Raw genomic sequence first — 18,313 nt, forward strand, 5'->3', positions numbered from 1 at the left:
ACGCACACGCACGTGCACGTGCACATGCACACGCACACGCACGTGCACATGCACATGCACATGCACACGCACAAGCACACGCACACGCACACGCACGTGCACGTGCACGTGCACATGCACATGCACATGCACATGCACACAAAAGATCACAAAAAAGAGAACAAAACACGCTCAATTTAACTGCAATTAAAGCAATCACCCACTTGCATGCCCTGCACAGTGCACACGCTCTGCCGTGCACGCGCACACGCACACACACACACACACACACGGTAACCCCAGACGACATCTCAGTAATTGTGGTGATTATAGAGCGGTCTAAAAACAGATTAAATCGATGCCAGGTGCCTGTCTGTCTCTCTGTGAAGGTATAGGACAGACAGACAGACAGACAGACAGACAGACAGACAGACAGACAGACAGACAGACAGACAGACAGACAGACAGACAGACAGACAGACAGACAGACAGTCTTTAAAACTGTCTTTAAAACGTTATAATATTAATATAGCATATTGGCATTGTCTGTTGGTGCACACATGTTATATGGACCATGTAACAACATGGTCAACAGCACTGTTTGCAAATGTAGATACATTTGTTGACCACAAAGACAATTTAGACAAAATATGCTGCTGCCTGCTAATGGAGCTTGTAGATATAGGCTAATTCCATGCCAGTCTTGACAGAACAGAGATGGTGACTTTAATACATCTGACAAAGGGTCTTAACACCAGAAGTGGAGCTTTTCAAAGTATTTCTCAACTGTCCGGTTCTGTAGACATTCTCCTATTAAGCAGGCAGCTTAATAGCAGGACCTGAATAGCTTTTTTCAGGAAGGTATGATGTGTGTGGTCCATCAATCAGCTGTTTGGCTGTTGAATACAGTATAAGAAAATACATGAAACAGAATCGTTTTTTCCCCATCTCATCATCATGTTTCTAGTTAATGACTGTATTATTAACCATAAAGTAATCTGCCCACTGCCCTCTGCACACTGCCCTCTGCACAGTGCCCTCTGCACAGTGCCCTCTGCACACTGCCCTCTGCACAGTGCCCTCTGCACACTGCCCTCTGCACACTGCCCTCTGCACACTGCCCTCTGCACACTGCCCTCTGCACACTGCCTTCTGCACAGTGCCCACTGCCCTCTGCACAGTGCCCTCTGCACACTGCCCTCTGCACAGTGACCTCTGCCCTCTGCCCACGCACGCACGCACGCACGCACGCACGCACGCACGCACGCACGCACACAATATAACAAACTTGTACATCTGCATTGGGGAAGCAGTAAAGGAAGTCCTGATTTCCCCACAGAGCTTTAAAGACGCACGCACGCACGCACACGCATGCACACGCACACATGCACACACAGTTTAATGAGCTCAATGTCTTTTGCAGACAGCTCAGATTAACCTTTTAAATCCCCCCCCCCCCACCAGACCACCTGGCCTGGTGCTCCTTTGAGTAGTAGCCCAAAATAATATAGTGTTCACCCCCTGCAGATAACACAGAAATGGATTTGTACACACGAAAACAGACGCACGCACGCACGTGTGCACACGCACACACACAGTTAAAGGTACAGCGTGTTAAAGGGACATTCCCGATACTCTCCCAGATAAAAACAGATAAAAACAGACGGATGAGGTCACGGAGGTCGCGGGGGTCAACCTCGTTACGGTGTTTTAATTAGAGGTCGTTAACGAGGCAGCGCTGCCACGGGAGGACAGCGTTGATTTCGTCGACTAAAACTATATATATGACGAAAAAAGTTCGTCGACTACCTTTTACCTTTTGTCACTGAGGAAAACTAAAAAGGAAACTAAATGACAACTAAGATATGATGACTAAAACTATACTGACAATTTCGTCATAAAAAAAATAGACTAAAATGTTAGGAAGGGACTAGTGGACAAGAGATCCACTAGGAAGGGACTAGTGGACAAGAGATCCAGTCATTTCACACAATGGTTGCATGCTGAAAATAGCAGATCTACAAGCTCACAGCAACACACACTACGACGCGTTGTATGCACACACACACGCGCACACGCACACACTCACACACACACGCACACACACACACACACACACACGCGTCATCAGTAAAATATAAATGCTTCCGTCGTACAGTCTGGAGCAACGGAAGCTCTGATCATGAGTAAAATATAAATGCTTCCGTCGTACAGTCTGGAGCAACGGAAGCTCTGATCATGAGTAAAATATAAATGCTTCCGTCATACAGTCTGGAGCAACGGAAGCTCTGATCATGAGTAAAATATAAATGTAACAACGCACGCGCACAAGCACACGCGCGTGTATATGACTCACGTATGCAGGCGTCCTTGCTCTCCTCGTATCCGGGCTCGCAGACGCATCGTCCAATGGGAACGAGCCATCCGCCGTCTGCACTGCAGTACATCTTGGGTGGCTCCGCCCCCTGGCGGGCGTGGTCGACGCAGACGCCCCTCACCTCCACCAGTGCTGAGTCACCGCCGGTCACCGTCGGTCCACCGCCGCCGCCGGTCACCGTGTCAGAGAAGAGGGCGAGGTTGAGAACCGTGAAGGAACACTTCTTATAGAACACCCTGGAGGTGAAGAACGGTACTACATTAATAACACCTGGAGGTGAAGAACGGTACTACATTAATAACACCTAGAGGTGTAGAACGGTACTACATTAATAACACCTGGAGGTGTAGAACGGTACTACATTATAACACCTAGAGGTGTAGAACAATACTACATTATTAACACCTGGAGGTGTAGAACGGTACTACATTAATAACACCTGGAGGTGAAGAACGGTACTACATTAATAACACCTGGAGGTGTAGAACGGTACTACATTAATAACACCTAGAGGTGAAGAACGGTACTACATTAATAACACCTGGAGGTGTAGAACGGTACTACATTACATTACATTACAGTCATTTAGCAGACGCTTTTATCCAAAGCGACTTACAATAAGTGTATTCAACATAGGTAGGGAACAAAAACTACTAATCACCAGAAGTTTTTAGTGCATTTTCTGCAAAAACAAGCAACCAAGAGTATACCTAGCGCTAAGGTAAAAGTGCAATATATCAGCTACCTATTTCCTTAACCAGATGAGACAAAATAGCTAGATCAAATGAGCATGAGCTAAAACAATTAAGTGTATCGACTAAACAAGATCCAATAAACAATACAACAATAGAAAACAAGCGTTCGTACAACTAGTTAACAACAAGTAGGTCAGGCAGAGAGGAAGGGTAGTGTTTCCTGAAGAGGTGGGTTTTCAACCTGCGGCGAAATATGGGCAGTGACTCTGCTGTCCTAACATCAGTGGGGAGTTCATTCCACCACTGTGGGGCCAGAACAGAAAAGAGTCGTGACCGTGTGGATCGGCCAGAAGGACTCTTGAGTGACGAGGCAATCAGTCGCCCCGAGGTGGCAGACCGAAGTGGTCGGGCAGGGGTGTAGGCATCGACCATAGCCCGGAGATAGGAAGGAGCTGTTCCTTTCACTGCCCTATAGGCTAACACCAGGGTTTTGAACTGGATGCGGGCCGCTACGGGGAGCCAGTGTAGAGAACGGAGAAGGATGGTTGTGTGGGAGAACTTGGGGCGGTTGAACACCAGACGAGCCGCAGCTTTCTGAACAAGCTCCAGAGGTCTGATGGCAGATGCCGGAGCACCAGCAAGGAGGGAGTTGCAGTAGTCCAGGCGGGAGATGACGAGAGCCTGGATGAGCACCTGGGCTGCCTTCTCCGTGAGGAAGGGGCGAATCCTCCTGATGTTGTAGAGGAGGAATCTGCAGGACCTTGTCACTGATGCGATGTTTGCCGAGAACGTCAGTTGATCGTCCAGGGTCACACCCAGATTTTTCGCAGTCCGAGTTGAGGTCACCACAGCATTATCAATGGTGATGGCCATGTCTCGGTGCGGACAGCCCTTCCCCGGGAGGAACATCAGCTCGGTCTTGTCCAGGTTGAGCTTCAGGTGGTTTGTCGACATCCACGCCGAGATGTCAGCCAGACCAGCAGCAATGCGTGCCTCCACTTGGGTATCAGAGGGGGGGAATGAGAGGATCAGCTGGGTGTCATCGGCATAGCAGTGGTAGGAAAAGCCATGGGAGTGGATGACAGCACCCAGAGATGTAGTGTAGAGAGAGAAAAGAAGAGGACCCAGAACCGAGCCTTGGGGAACCCCAGTTGTGAGCCTGTGTGGTTCTGACACAGACCCTCTCAGCATCACCTGGTAGGAGCGACCCGTCAGGTAGGATGCAAACAGGGAGAGTGCAGAGCCTGAGACACCCATCCCCTCGAGGGTGGAGAGGAGGATCTGATGGTTCACCGTGTCGAACGCTGCAGACAGGTCCAGGAGTATCAGGACGGAGGAGAGAGAGTTCGCTCTAGCGGCATGGAGCGACTCCGTCACTGCCAGCAGGGCAGTCTCTGTCGAGTGACCCACTTTGAAACCAGACTGGTTGGAGTCCAGGAGGTTGTTCTGGTGGAGATAGGAGGACAGTTGTTTAAAGACAGCACGTTCGAGAGTTTTAGATAGGAAGGATAGAAGGGAAACCGGTCTGTAGTTCTTGATCTCAGAGGGGTCAAGTGTCGGTTTCTTCAGGAGGGGGGTGACTCTGGCAGTCTTGAAAGTAGAGGGAAAGTAGCCAGATGTCAGAGAGGTGTTAATAAGGTGGGTTAAGAAGGGAAGAAGTTCAGGTGCAATAGACTGCAACAGAGTGGATGGGACCGGGTCCAGAGAGCATGAGGTGGGGCGGCTAGAGGTAACAAGGAGAAGGACCTCGTTAGGGGAGAGGGGAGAGAAGTGGGATAGAGAGGGGATGGGGGGGGGAAGAGGAGTAGATGAAGGTAGAGAGGGGGGGGTGGCAGGCAGACGGGTGTGGGCAGTGCGCAGGGCACCAGCCGGGGGAGGAGGGAAGGAGGATCGGATATCGTTCACCTTCTTGTCAAAGAAGTTGGCGAAATCGTCAGGGAGGAGGGACGAGGAGGGAGGAGGGGGTGGTGGTTGTAGGAGAGAGGAGAAAGTTTCAAAGAGTTTTTTAGGGTTGGAAGCAGAAGCCTGAATTTTAGTGCAGAAAAAAGCAGCTTTAGCAGCTGATAGAGAGGAGGAAAAAGTAGAAATGAGAGATTGGAAGGTGAGAAGGTCCTCCGGGAGGTTGCCCTTTCTCCATTTGCGCTCAGCCGCTCTCAGGCTCCGTCTCTCAGTCCGCACTGAGTCCGACAACCAGGGGGCAGGTGGAGTTTGGCGTGCAGGCCTGGTGGTGAGGGGACAGAGATGGTCGAGAGAAGAGGATAGAGTAGAGAAAAGAAGATCTGTGGCGGTATCAGGGGATAGAAGAGCAAAGGATTCAGGGGCAGGGAGAGCAGAGAGAACAGAAGAGGAAAGATCAGTGGAGGAAAGTGAGCGAAGATTGTGACGTGAGGAAATCATGTGGGTAGGGAGGGGCTGTGAGGGGGGAGAGGAGAGAGAGAGAGAGTAGGACATGAAGTAGTGATCAGAGAGTTTCTTACCCTTTTCACTGGAAAGAGGAGTGACAGACAGGTTAGCAATAGAGCAGCCTCTGGTGAAGATCAGGTCCAGTTGGTTGCCCGCCTCATGGGTAGGAGGAGATGGGGAAAGAACTAGGTCAAAGGCGGCGAGAAACGAAAGTAGTGGGTCTAGCTGCTTCTCAGTCGGGAGGTTGAAGTCACCCAGAAGGATGAATCCAGAGCCATCGACAGGGAAGTGGGAGACTAGATGGTCCAGCTCCTCCAGGAAGCCACCAGCAGGGCCCGGTGGGCGATAAACAGCTGCAATGGTGAGCTTGACTGGATGAGAAACAGTGACCACATGAAATTCAAATGAGGTAGGAGAGAATAGTGACAGTGAAACAGGAGAGTATTTCCATTTTCTGGAAATGAGCAGACCAACCCCACCACCTGTCCGCACGGCTCTGGGAGTGTGAGAGAAAGAGTACACATCTGACAGAGCCGCGGGCGTAGCTGTGTTTTCTGGTCTGATCCAGGTCTCAGTCAGAGCAAGGAAGTTAAGGGAGAGCAAGGAGGCGTAGGCTGAGATGAAAGCAGATTTGCCTTCCACCACAGCCGAGTGGCAATTCCAAAGCCCTCCCGTTACCACTTGCTCGACGTGAGTTGAAAGAGTAGGATAGATGAGATTAGTTGTGTCGCGACATCTGGGTGGAACCCAGTGTTTGTGCGACCGCCAGGAAGAAGAGAGGACAGGAATAGGAAGAAAACACATTGTAGATCACTAAACATATACTACAATACACTACTATATCTATCACACTACTATATATGTCACTAATCAATGCTACAGCTTATCGTTCAGTGACGAAGTCGGACTTTGACAAAGTCGCCTGTCGCCTTTGTTCGCCTGGCCTTCGTTTGCTGGCCGCCGCTTAACAGCTGACGCTTTCACCTGGTGGTATAAGGCCAATCCAACTGATTGCTAATCGTCTGCCAGGAGTGCTGGCTAAAGCACTCACTTCACACTTCACAAGGAAATCAAGTGGCCTATACTACTTATCAAGTGGCCTATTACAGGGTGAAACTAGTTACACTAGTCCAAAGTGTCCAAAGCCTACTGCTTGAACACAAACAATACAACTATAAACTAGTGACTACCACACAAGCTAATAATATAATACTAATACAAAAGTACTTAGAGTAACACTAACAGCAGTTTGCTAAAATACAAAAGAATGCTACTTACTCAACTAGACAGGGGCCAGGAGCTCCGTTCACTTCAAATGTTGGTTTACACACTGAATTGAATACTCCCAACCTGGCTACTTAACCCTAGAGCTGTGCTGGCTAAAGCACTCACTTCACACTTCACAAGGAAATCAAGTGGCCTATACTACTTATCAAGTGGCCTATTACAGGGTGAAACTAGTTACACTAGTCCAAAGTGTCCAAAGCCTACTGCTTGAACACAAACAATACAACTATAAACTAGTGACTACCACACAAGCTAATAATATAATACTAATACAAAAGTACTTAGAGTAACACTAACAGCAGTTTGCTAAAATACAAAAGAATGCTACTTACTCAACTAGACAGGGGCCAGGAGCTCCGTTCACTTCAAATGTTGGTTTACACACTCTACATTAATAACACCTAGAGGTGTAGAACGGTACTACATTAATAACACCTAGAGGTGTAGAACGGTACTACATTAATAACACCTAGAGGTGTAGAACGGTACTACATTAATAACACCTAGAGGTGTAGAACGGTACTACATTAATAACACCTAGAAGTGTAGAACGGTACTACATTAATAACACCTGGAGGTGTAGAACGGTACTACATTAATAACACCTAGAGGTGAAGAACGGTACTACATTAATAACACCTGGAGGTGTAGAACGGTACTACATTAATAACACCTGGAGGTGTAGAACGGTACTACATTAATAACACCTAGAGGTGTAGAACGGTACTACATTAATAACACCTAGAGGTGTAGAACGGTACTACATTAATAACACCTAGAGGTGTAGAACGGTACTATATTAATAACACCTAGAGGTGTAGAACGGTACTACATTAATAACACCTAGAGGTGTAGAACGGTACTACATTAATAACACCCTGGAGGTGTAGAACGGTACTACATTAATAACACCTGGAGGTGAAGAACGGTACTATATTAATAACACCTAGAGGTGTAGAACGGTACTACATTAATAACACCTAGAGGTGTAGAACGGTACTACATTAATAACACCTGGAGGTGTAGAACGGTACTACATTAATAACACCTGGAGGTGTAGAACGGTACTACATTAATAACACCTAGAGGTGTAGAACGGTACTACATTAATAACACCTAGAGGTGTAGAACGGTACTACATTAATAACACCCTGGAGGTGTAGAACGGTACTACATTAATAACACCTGGAGGTGAAGAACGGTACTATATTAATAACACCTAGAGGTGTAGAACGGTACTACATTAATAACACCTAGAGGTGTAGAACGGTACTACATTAATAACACCTGGAGGTGTAGAACGGTACTACATTAATAACACCTGGAGGTGTAGAACGGTACTACATTAATAACACCTAGAGGTGTAGAACGGTACTACATTAATAACACCTAGAGGTGTAGAACGGTACTACATTAATAACACCTGGAGGTGTAGAACGGTACTACATTAATAACACCTGGAGGTGTAGAACGGTACTACATTAATAACACCTAGAGGTGTAGAACGGTACTACATTAATAACACCTGGAGGTGTAGAACGGTACTACATTAATAACACCTGGAGGTGTAGAACGGTACTACATTAATAACACCTGGAGGTGTAGAACGGTACTACATTAATAACACCTAGAGGTGTAGAACGGTACTACATTAATAACACCTAGAGGTGTAGAACGGTACTACATTAATAACACCTGGAGGTGTAGAACGGTACTACATTAATAACACCTAGAGGTGTAGAACGGTACTACATTAATAACACCTAGAGGTGTAGAACGGTACTACATTAATAACACATAGAGGTGAAGAACGGTACTACATTAATAACACCTAGAGGTGTAGAACGGTACTACATTAATAACACCTAGAGGTGTAGAACGGTACTACATTAATAACACCTGGAGGTGAAGAACGGTACTACATTAATAACACCTAGAGGTGTAGAACGGTACTACATTAATAACACCTGGAGGTGAAGAACGGTACTACATTAATAACACCTAGAGGTGTAGAACGGTACTACATTAATAACACCTGGAGGTGAAGAACGGTACTACATTAATAACACCTGGAGGTGTAGAACGGTACTACATTAATAACACCTAGAGGTGTAGAACGGTACTACATTAATAACACCTGGAGGTGAAGAACGGTACTACATTAATAACACCTAGAGGTGAAGAACGGTACTACATTAATAACACCTGGAGGTGTAGAACGGTACTACATTAATAACACCTAGAGGTGTAGAACGGTACTACATTAATAACACCTGGAGGTGTAGAACGGTACTACATTAATAACACCTAGAGGTGAAGAACGGTACTACATTAATAACACCTGGAGGTGTAGAACGGTACTACATTATTAACACCTAGAGGTGTAGAACGGTAGTACATTAATAACACCTGGAGGTGTAGAACGGTACTACATTAATAACACCTAGAGGTGTAGAACGGTACTACATTAATAACACCTGGAGGTGTAGAACGGTACTACATTAATAACACCTAGAAGTGTAGAACGGTACTACATTAATAACACCTGGAGGTGTAGAACGGTACTACATTAATAACACCTGGAGGTGTAGAACGGTACTACAGCATTAAAGGAGAGTTCCGCACAAGCTGGGTTTTTTTTGTTTGTTTTTTTCACTTTTCTTCATATAATTGTCATTGTCATCATATAATAAAATAGCAGCAGGGCTGTGGGCAGTTCATAAACCAGTCTGTGTCTCATAGGAGGGCTGTGGGCGGTTCAGAAAGCAGTCTGTGTCTCATAGGAGGGCTGTGGGCAGTTCAGAAACCAGTCTGTGTCTCATAGGAGGGCTGTGGGCGGTTCAGAAACCAGTCTGTGTCTCATAGGAGGGCTGTGGGCGGTTCAGAAACCAGTCTGTGTCTCATAGGAGGGCTGTGGGCGGTTCAGAAACCAGTCTGTGTCTCATAGGAGGGCTGTGGGCGGTTCAGAAACCAGTCTGTGTCTCATAGGAGGGCTGTGGGCGGTTCAGAAACCAGTCTGTGTCTCATAGGAGGGCTGTGGGTGGTTCAGAAACCAGTCTGTGTCTCATAGGAGGGCTGTGGGCGGTTCAGAAACCAGTCTGTGTCTCATAGGAGGGCTGTGGGTGGTTCAGAAACCAGACTGTGTCTCATAGGAGGGCTGTGGGCGGTTCAGAAACCAGTCTGTGTCTCATAGGAGGGCTGTGGGCGGTTCAGAAACCAGTCTGTGTCTCATAGGAGGGCTGTGGGCGGTTCAGAAACCAGTCTGTGTCTCATAGGAGGGCTGTGGGCGGTTCAGAAACCAGTCTGTGTCTCATAGGAGGGCTGTGGGCGGTTCAGAAACCAGTCTGTGTCTCATAGGAGGGCTGTGGGCGGTTCAGAAACCAGACTGTGTCTCATAGGAGGGCTGTGGGCGGTTCAGAAACCAGACTGTGTCTCATAGGAGGGCTGTGGGCGGTTCAGAAACCAGTCTGTGTCTCATAGGAGGGCTGTGGGTGGTTCAGAAACCAGTCTGTGTCTCATAGGAGGGCTGTGGACAGTTCAGAAACCAGTCTGTGTCTCATAGGAGGGCTGTGGGCAGTTCAGAAACCAGTCTGTGTCTCATAGGAGGGCTGTGGGCAGTTCAGAAACCAGTCTGTGTCTCATAGGAGGGCTGTGGGCAGTTCAGAAACCAGTCTGTGTCTCATAGGAGGGCTGTGGGCAGTTCAGAAACCAGTCTGTGTCTCATAGGAGGGCTGTGGGCAGTTCATAAACCAGTCTGTGTCTCATAGGAGGGCTGTGGGCAGTTCAGAAACCAGTCTGTGTCTCATAGGAGGGCTGTGGGCGGTTCAGAAACCAGTCTGTGTCTCATAGGAGGGCTGTGGGCGGTTCAGAAACCAGTCTGTGTCTCATAGGAGGGCTGGGGGCGGTTCAGAAACCAGTCTGTGTCTCATAGGAGGGCTGTGGGTGGTTCAGAAACCAGTCTGTGTCTCATAGGAGGGCTGTGGGCAGTTCAGAAACCAGTCTGTGTCTCATAGGAGGGCTGTGGGCGGTTCAGAAACCAGTCTGTCTCATAGGAGGGCTGTGGGCAGTTCAGAAACCAGTCTGTGTCTCATAGGAGGGCTGTGGGCGGTTCAGAAACCAGTCTGTGTCTCATAGGAGGGCTGTGGGCAGTTCAGAAACCAGTCTGTGTCTCATAGGAGGGCTGTGGGCGGTTCAGAAACCAGCCTGTGTCTCATAGGAGGGCTGTGGGCAGTTCATAAACCAGTCTGTGTCTCATAGGAGGGCTGTGGGCGGTTCAGAAACCAGTCTGTGTCTCATAGGAGGGCTGTGGGCAGTTCAGAAACCAGTCTGTGTCAGAGGTTAAGGTTCAGAGGTCAACCTACCTGACAGACACCAGGGCGATGCAGGCTCCCAGGTCCTGGAAGGCGAGGTAGAATCCTTTCTTGCTGAGGTTCGTGATGTCACGAACCTCTGTGTTCAACTTCATCACACGATCACCCACGTCAATCTGGACAGGAGAGGGGAGGAGAGCAATTAATTTAGATTGGAGAGGAGAGGAGAGGAGAGGAGAGGAGAGGAGGTCTGATATCATTAACCTGATTGAGACCATTTCCGCAATTGAAGCTTTTATTTGTAGGGTTCATTAAAAAAAAAGAAAATGCCCCACCCCCCAAAAAAGATTAATCGATTAATCGTTTTTATTGAATCATACTAATCCATTTTCATTTGACACATTTACACATTCCTAGTGTGTGTGTGTGCCTACCTGTGTAAAGCTCTCGTCAGCAGCGATCGTGTCCATCTTAACGTATTGACTCTCTTTGATGAACCACAGGTTGGAGCTGTTGGACTCATAGTAGAACATGTTGAATGTCTGGAACGAACGAACACACACACACACACACACACACACACACACACACACACACACACACACACACACACACACACACACACACACACACACACACACACACACACACACACACACACACACACACACACACACACACACACACACACACACACACACACACACACACACACACACACACACACACACACACACACACACACACACACACACACACACACACACACACACACACACACACAGTGAACCAATGCTATATATCAACTATAGTCATTCTTAAAATGAACTGATTTAGAGGTGTCTCTGTGTCGTTATATTGTCAGGGAGGTGTCTCTGTATCGTTATATTGTCAGGGATGTGTCTCTGTATCGTTATATTGTCAGGGAGGTGTCTCTGTGTCGTTATATTGTCAGGGAGGTGTCTCTGTATCGTTATATTGTCAGGGAGGTGTCTCTGTATCGTTATATTGTCGGGGAGGTGTCTCTGTATCGTTATATTGTCAGGCAGGTGTCTCTGTATCGTTATATTGTCAGGGAGTTGTCTCTGTATCGTTATATTGTCAGGCAGGTGTCTCTGTATCGTTATATTGTCAGGGAGGTGTCTCTGTATCGTTATATTGTCAGGGAGGTGTCTCTGTATCGTTATATTGTCAGGGAGGGGTCTCTGTGTCGTTATATTGTCAGGGAGGTCTCTCTGTATCGTTGTATTGTCGGGGAGGTGTCTCTGTATCGTTATATTGTCAGGGAGGTGTCTCTGTATCGTTATTGTCAGGAAGGTGTCTCTGTATCGTTTACGACAGTCAGTCACTCATATATGATACAGTCGGTTTCTTTTTTTTATCATCATTTATTTTGAGGATTTTCTCTTTTTTTTACATAGACACAAAGACAACACAGACTTACAATACAAGACAGTTACTTAAAAAAAAGTAATATACAATAATATATATAAGAACAACAATGAAGAACAAAGAAAATGAAAGAAAAAGGAAAAACATATATAATAATAATTCCCAAGTGGTACAGGGTTGTGGAAGTGGAATGCATGTGTGCAAAGTGATGGTGGGTTTCGTCCTACATAGAATCAACTGTGCTCTTCGATATAGTCCAAAAAGGGGGTCCATACCTCTACGAATACATCTGGCTTATTTTGTGTTTCGTATTTAAGTCTCTCAAGTGGTAGTAGTGACATTATTTGGGCCGTCCACATATGTTCTGAAGGTAACTCATCTGTCTTCCATAAAATGAAGATACATTTCTTTGCTAAGAATCTAAATAGATCAAATAGTTTCCTATGGGCAGAGCTCATATTTACATTTGGGTCAGCCCCCAAGAGATATAACAGAGGAGATTTCTTCAATTTTATCTTGAGGATTTTTTCCATTTGATCGTGAATTATTTGCCAAAAAGGTTTTATTTTTGGACAAAACCAGAACATATGCGGGTAGTACAGTCTGTTTCTAAAACCAGAACATATGCGGGTAGTACAGTCTGTTTCTAAAACCAGAACATATGCGGGTAGTACAGTCTGTTTCTAAAACCAGAACATATGCGGGTAGTACAGTCTGTTTCTAGCTAAAATATAACTAATTCAGTAGCAGTAACAATAGAGAGTATGCACATGCATGACTTTCCCATCAAGACACGCCCCCCTCATCTAGGACACGCCCCCCTCATCTAGACATTGAGCAGCATGGAGTGTTGGAGTTTGGAAGCGCTCGTTGGAAATCACTCAACCGTCCTGCCGTACCACCTGTTTCTAAATGTCACATGATGCAGGGGCAGCAAAATGTTGCGTTATTGAAAACAAGCACTTCCGAACTCTGACACTTAGAAAAATGATCAAATTTATTGACAGAAAGTAGCTCATAACGTTTCTATGGTGGATTTTTATGAAACACCCTGTTTAAGGTGTACTGACCTCCCTGGCACCCTGTTTAAGGTGTACTAACCTCCCGGGCAGGCTGTTTAAGGTGTACTGACCTCCTGGGCAGGCTGTTTAAGGTGTACTGACCTCCCGGGCAGGCTGTTTAAGGTGTACTGACCTCCCGGGCAGGCTGTTTAAGGTGTACTAACCTCCAAGGCACCCTGTTTAAGGTGTACTAACCTCCCGGGCAGGCTGTTTAAGGTGTACTGACCTCCCGGGCAGGCTGTTTAAGGTGTACTGACCTCCCGGGCAGGCTGTTTAAGGTGTACTAACCTCCAAGGCACCCTGTTTAAGGTGTACTAACCTCCCGGGCAGGCTGTTTAAGGTGTACTGACCTCCCGGGCAGGCTGTTTAAGGTGTACTGACCTCCCGGGCAGGCTGTTTAAGGTGTACTAACCTCCAAGGCACCCTGTTTAAGGTGTACTGACCTCCCGGGCAGGCTGTTTAAGGTGTACTGACCTCCCGGGCAGGCTGTTTAAGGTGTACTGACCTCCCGGGCAGGCTGTTTAAGGTGTACTGACCTCCCGGGCAGGCTGTTTAAGGTGTACTAACCTCCCGGGCAGGCTGTTTAAGGTGTACTAACCTCCCGGGCAGGCTGTTTAAGGTGTACTAACCTCCCGGGCAGGCTGTTTAAGGTGTACTGACCTCCCGGGCAGGCTGTTTAAGGTTTAATAACCTCCAAGGCACCCTGTTTAAGGTGTACTAACCTCCCGGGCAGGCTGTTTAAGGTGTACTGACCTCCTTACAGCTCCCGGGCACCCCGGGCAGGCTGTTTAAGGTGTACTGACCTCCCGGGCAGGCTGTTTAAGGTGTACTGACCTCCCGGGCAGGCTGTTTGGGCAGGCTGTTTAAGGTGTACTGACCTCCTTACAGCTCCCGGGCACCCCGGGCAGGCTGTTGCAGTCTCTCAGGGTGAACTTGACCTCGACGTAGACTCGCCGCGCCCCGCCCCGCCCCACGTGTCTCGTCCTCAGCCAGTTGTTCTGGTTCGATTCCATCACGTTGCACACCTGGAACGTACGCATGGCCACGTTCCGCTCATCCATCACGCTGATCTCCTCCCACTGGAAGGGGGGGGGGGGGGAGAGAGAGAGAGAGAGAGAGAGAGAGAGAGAGTCATAGTCTGGCAATAGAGAAGGGCAGACACAGACAGACAGGCTGCCCAGAGAGGAGAGGCTGTGCTGTCACTGTGATGACGGAGCTATAGAGACAGAGTTACACTTCTTAACACAATGTAAAAACTACACAAATATTAGAGAGGAGTTCTTCCCAAAATTTGAAACAAATTTCACAGAATTCCGAAGTATGACAGAAAGAAAAAAATTACCATTCCTTCTGGGGGAACAGAAAGAATGTGCAGTTTTGGCTGCAAAATATGTCAATTCCTCACAAGAAAAGGGACAACCAGTAGGACACACATACAGTACTTTTATTTATGTTTTCATGTCATTGATATTATGTTGTTATGTTGTTGTTTGTCATATCTGTGATTGTGCTTTGGCAACACTTGTAAAATGTCATGCCAATAAAGCCTGTTGAATTGAATTGAATTGAATTGAATTGAATTGAATTGAGAGAGAGAGAGAGAGAGAGAGAGAGAGACAGAGAGAGAGAGATAGAGAGAGAGAGAGGAGAGAGAGACAGAGACAGAGACAGAGACAGAGACAGAGAGAGAGAGAGAGAGAGAGAGAGAGAGAGAGAGAGAGAGAGAGAGAGACAGAGAGACAGAGAGACAGAGAGAGAGACAGAGACAGAGACAGAGACAGAGACAGAGACAGAGACAGAGAGAGAGAGAGAGAGAGAGAGAGAGAGAGAGAGAGAGAGAGAGAGACAGAGAGTAGAGAGTTTCTATTTCTTAAAGGAAAGAAAAATAAACCGATGTGGTTTTTGAGAACAGGATATCTGATCTACTGCTGTCGCTGTCACGCATGCACGCACGCACGCACGCACGCACGCACGCACGCACGCACGCACGCACGCACGCACGCACGCACGCACGCACGCACGCACGCACGCACGCACGCACGCACGCAGCAGTGATTTCACAAATGCCGTTCATGTATCTACTTGACAGTATATTTCACCCAAAACGCTGTCTGGCAACAGAAAGCAGAGAAACCCTAACCCTAACCCTCTGCAACAGAAAGCAGAGAAACCCTAACCCTAACCCTAACCCTCTGGCAACAGAAAGCAGAGAAACCCTAACCCTAACCCTAACCCTCTGGCAACAGAAAGCAGAGAAACCCTAACCCTAACCCTCTGGCAACAGAAAGCAGAGAAACCCTAACCCTAACCCTAACCCTCTGGCAACATGAAGCAGAGAAACCCTAACCCTCTGGCAACAGAAAGCAGAGAAACCCTAACCCTAACCCTAACCCTCTGGCAACAGAAAGCAGAGAAACTCTAACCCTAACCCTAACCCTCTGGCAACAGAAAGCAGAGAAACCCTAACCCTAACCCTCTGGCAACAGAAAGCAGAGAAACCCTAACCCTAACCCTAACCCTCTGGCAACATGAAGCAGAGAAACCCTAACCCTAACCCTCTGGCAACATGAAGCAGAGAAACCCAAAACGCTGTCTGGCAACAGAAAGCAGAGAAAGATGAAGATTAGTTTAAATAAAACCTATAATCTGGATCTGAACGTTATTGTTCCTGGTGGTTAATCTGGATCTGAACGTTATTGTTCCAGGCGTTTAAGGAACACTTACCCTAAAAAAGCACGCTAACACAATTTCAGTGTAAGATTTATTCTGTATAAATTCATAATGCCATATATGACCAGAAGCATCCAAATGACTAGCCCAAATGCTAAGCCCACTAGCCCAGTGGGTCCCAAAGTGTGGTCCGGGGACCCCCAGGGGTCCGTGAGAGAGTTCCAGGGGGTCCCCAGCTAAATTAGGAACCAAATGGTATAAGGAGAGAGAGAGAGAGAGAGAGAGAGAGAGAGAGAGAGAGAGAGAGAGAGGCAGAGAGAGACAGAGAGAGAGAGAGAGAGACAGAGAGACAGAGACAGAGAGTCTGTGTGTGTAGGGGGAGGTCAAATGAAAACATGACAGAAAATGTTTGGACAGACTGGAGAGTTTAAGCTCTCCTAATTACCACGCACGCGCGCACAACACACACACACACACACACACACACACACACACACACACACACACACACACACACACACACACACACACACACACACACACACACACACACACACACACACACACACACACACACACACACACACACACACACACACACACCACACACACCACACACACACTGCAAACTTCTCACAAGCGGTCGGTATCTCTCCTCCTCTCCACAGACCAACCGCTTTCTTTGGGTGATTCACAGTGGTCCCTAAATAAACTGCATTACCCAGGGTGCACTGGGCTGGTCCCTAAATAAACTGCATTACCCAGGGTGCACTGGGCTGGTCCCTAAATAAACTGCATTACCCAGGGTGCACTGGGCTGGTCCCTAAATAAACTGCATTACCCAGGGTGCACTGGGCTGGTCCCTAAATAAACTACATTACCCAGGGTGCACTGGGCTGGTCCCTAAATAAACTGCATTGCGTGCGTGCGTTAGCCTGGCTAATAAGCCAGACCGAATCAGCCGTTGGCAAAAAAAAATTGCCTACCGGCGGATTACGGTCTGGAGAGGCTCAATTGTACGCCCATGTCCTACACCAGAGAACTGGTGTGGCCAATCGGGACACGGTATGCAATATGGGCGGGCTTTGGTACAGTGACGTTCAATGCTTGAGACCTTCGACTGACAGTAGCTCTGACCAATTGCGTCAAAGAGAAAATGTTTGAACCCGCCCCCCGGGAAACAAGATCCATACACAGCATCTCCAGACTCAAATACCACACGACAGTGTGATTTGAGTCTGGCTTATTAGCCAGGCTATGCGTGCGTGCCTCTGTGCGTGCGTGCGTGCGTCTGTGAGTGCGTACTCACCCCTCCATCAGGGTAGGCCTCCCAGCCCATCTCCAGGTCAGTCTGGGCTGACATGGAGTCCAACATGGAGTCCAACAACGTCACTGTAGAAACAACAGAGGAATATTAACTTTATTAATTATCATTAGACCTGAGAACGGTTCTAATGCACGTAACTCGAGAACCGTTTGACCCACCGACTTCACATTCAACACACGCGTTCCACACCCCCACAGGGAGTGCAGTGCCAGGTATCGAGTCGGTCGGACCCACGGTTCTCCAGAACCACCACAACAGGCTCTGGTCAGGCTCTGCCAGTGGGCCTAATGAGGCCAACTCCTTTCACCTGTGCAATTTCCAGCCTCTGCCTCAGCCAATTGAGGCTCAACCAATCAGGCTCTGCCAGTGGGCCGAATTGAAAGTACACTTTTCAGTTTGCAGTCTTCACACACACAGATCTCCATGTGGGACACCGGCTGACAGTTAAAACGGGTGCTATGGCAACGTATATCATTAGGTTCCCAAGTTGCATCGTTCACAAGTAGTCCGGTGGCCGACTGCGACGGGCACGTACCGGTCTAGTAATGCTTAAAACACCAAAAGGGGTTAACTGAAATATTTGAATTGGGGGTCGGCGGCCAAGTACAGATAATTTGTACCACCATCTGATGACATTTAGCCTCTCAGACCCATTTGAGTCACGGACCACCATTTGATGACATTTAAGGTGGCCTTACACTAGCCGATTTTTTTCAATCTGAAATCTGATGTTCTTGATGTTGATCGGGCCGATCCACGATCGCGCTTTGAGCGGTCGGGCACCCCCAGAGCATCAAAAAAGCCTGATTATC

General features: G+C 47.6%; 1 pseudogene across 1 annotated transcript in view; it reads right to left on the bottom strand.

The window, feature by feature from the left end:
* Positions 1 to 17,550, bottom strand: part of LOC306919044 (ephrin type-A receptor 3-like) — a 48,127-nt pseudogene extending 30,577 nt beyond the window's left edge. Inside the window, exons 1-5 of the transcript in view lie at positions 17,484 to 17,550; positions 14,383 to 14,583; positions 11,486 to 11,593; positions 11,103 to 11,227; positions 2,336 to 2,592 (exon numbers count right to left, since the gene is read on the bottom strand). The product of the transcript in view is annotated as an ephrin type-A receptor 3-like (transcript). The remainder of the gene's footprint in view (positions 1 to 2,335; positions 2,593 to 11,102; positions 11,228 to 11,485; positions 11,594 to 14,382; positions 14,584 to 17,483) is intronic.
* Between the last annotated feature and the right edge of the window lie 763 nt (positions 17,551 to 18,313).

The sequence above is a fragment of the Electrona antarctica genome, assembly GCF_951216825.1.
Source record: "Electrona antarctica genome assembly, contig: scaffold_227, whole genome shotgun sequence".
Classification (NCBI taxonomy): domain Eukaryota; kingdom Metazoa; phylum Chordata; class Actinopteri; order Myctophiformes; family Myctophidae; genus Electrona; species Electrona antarctica.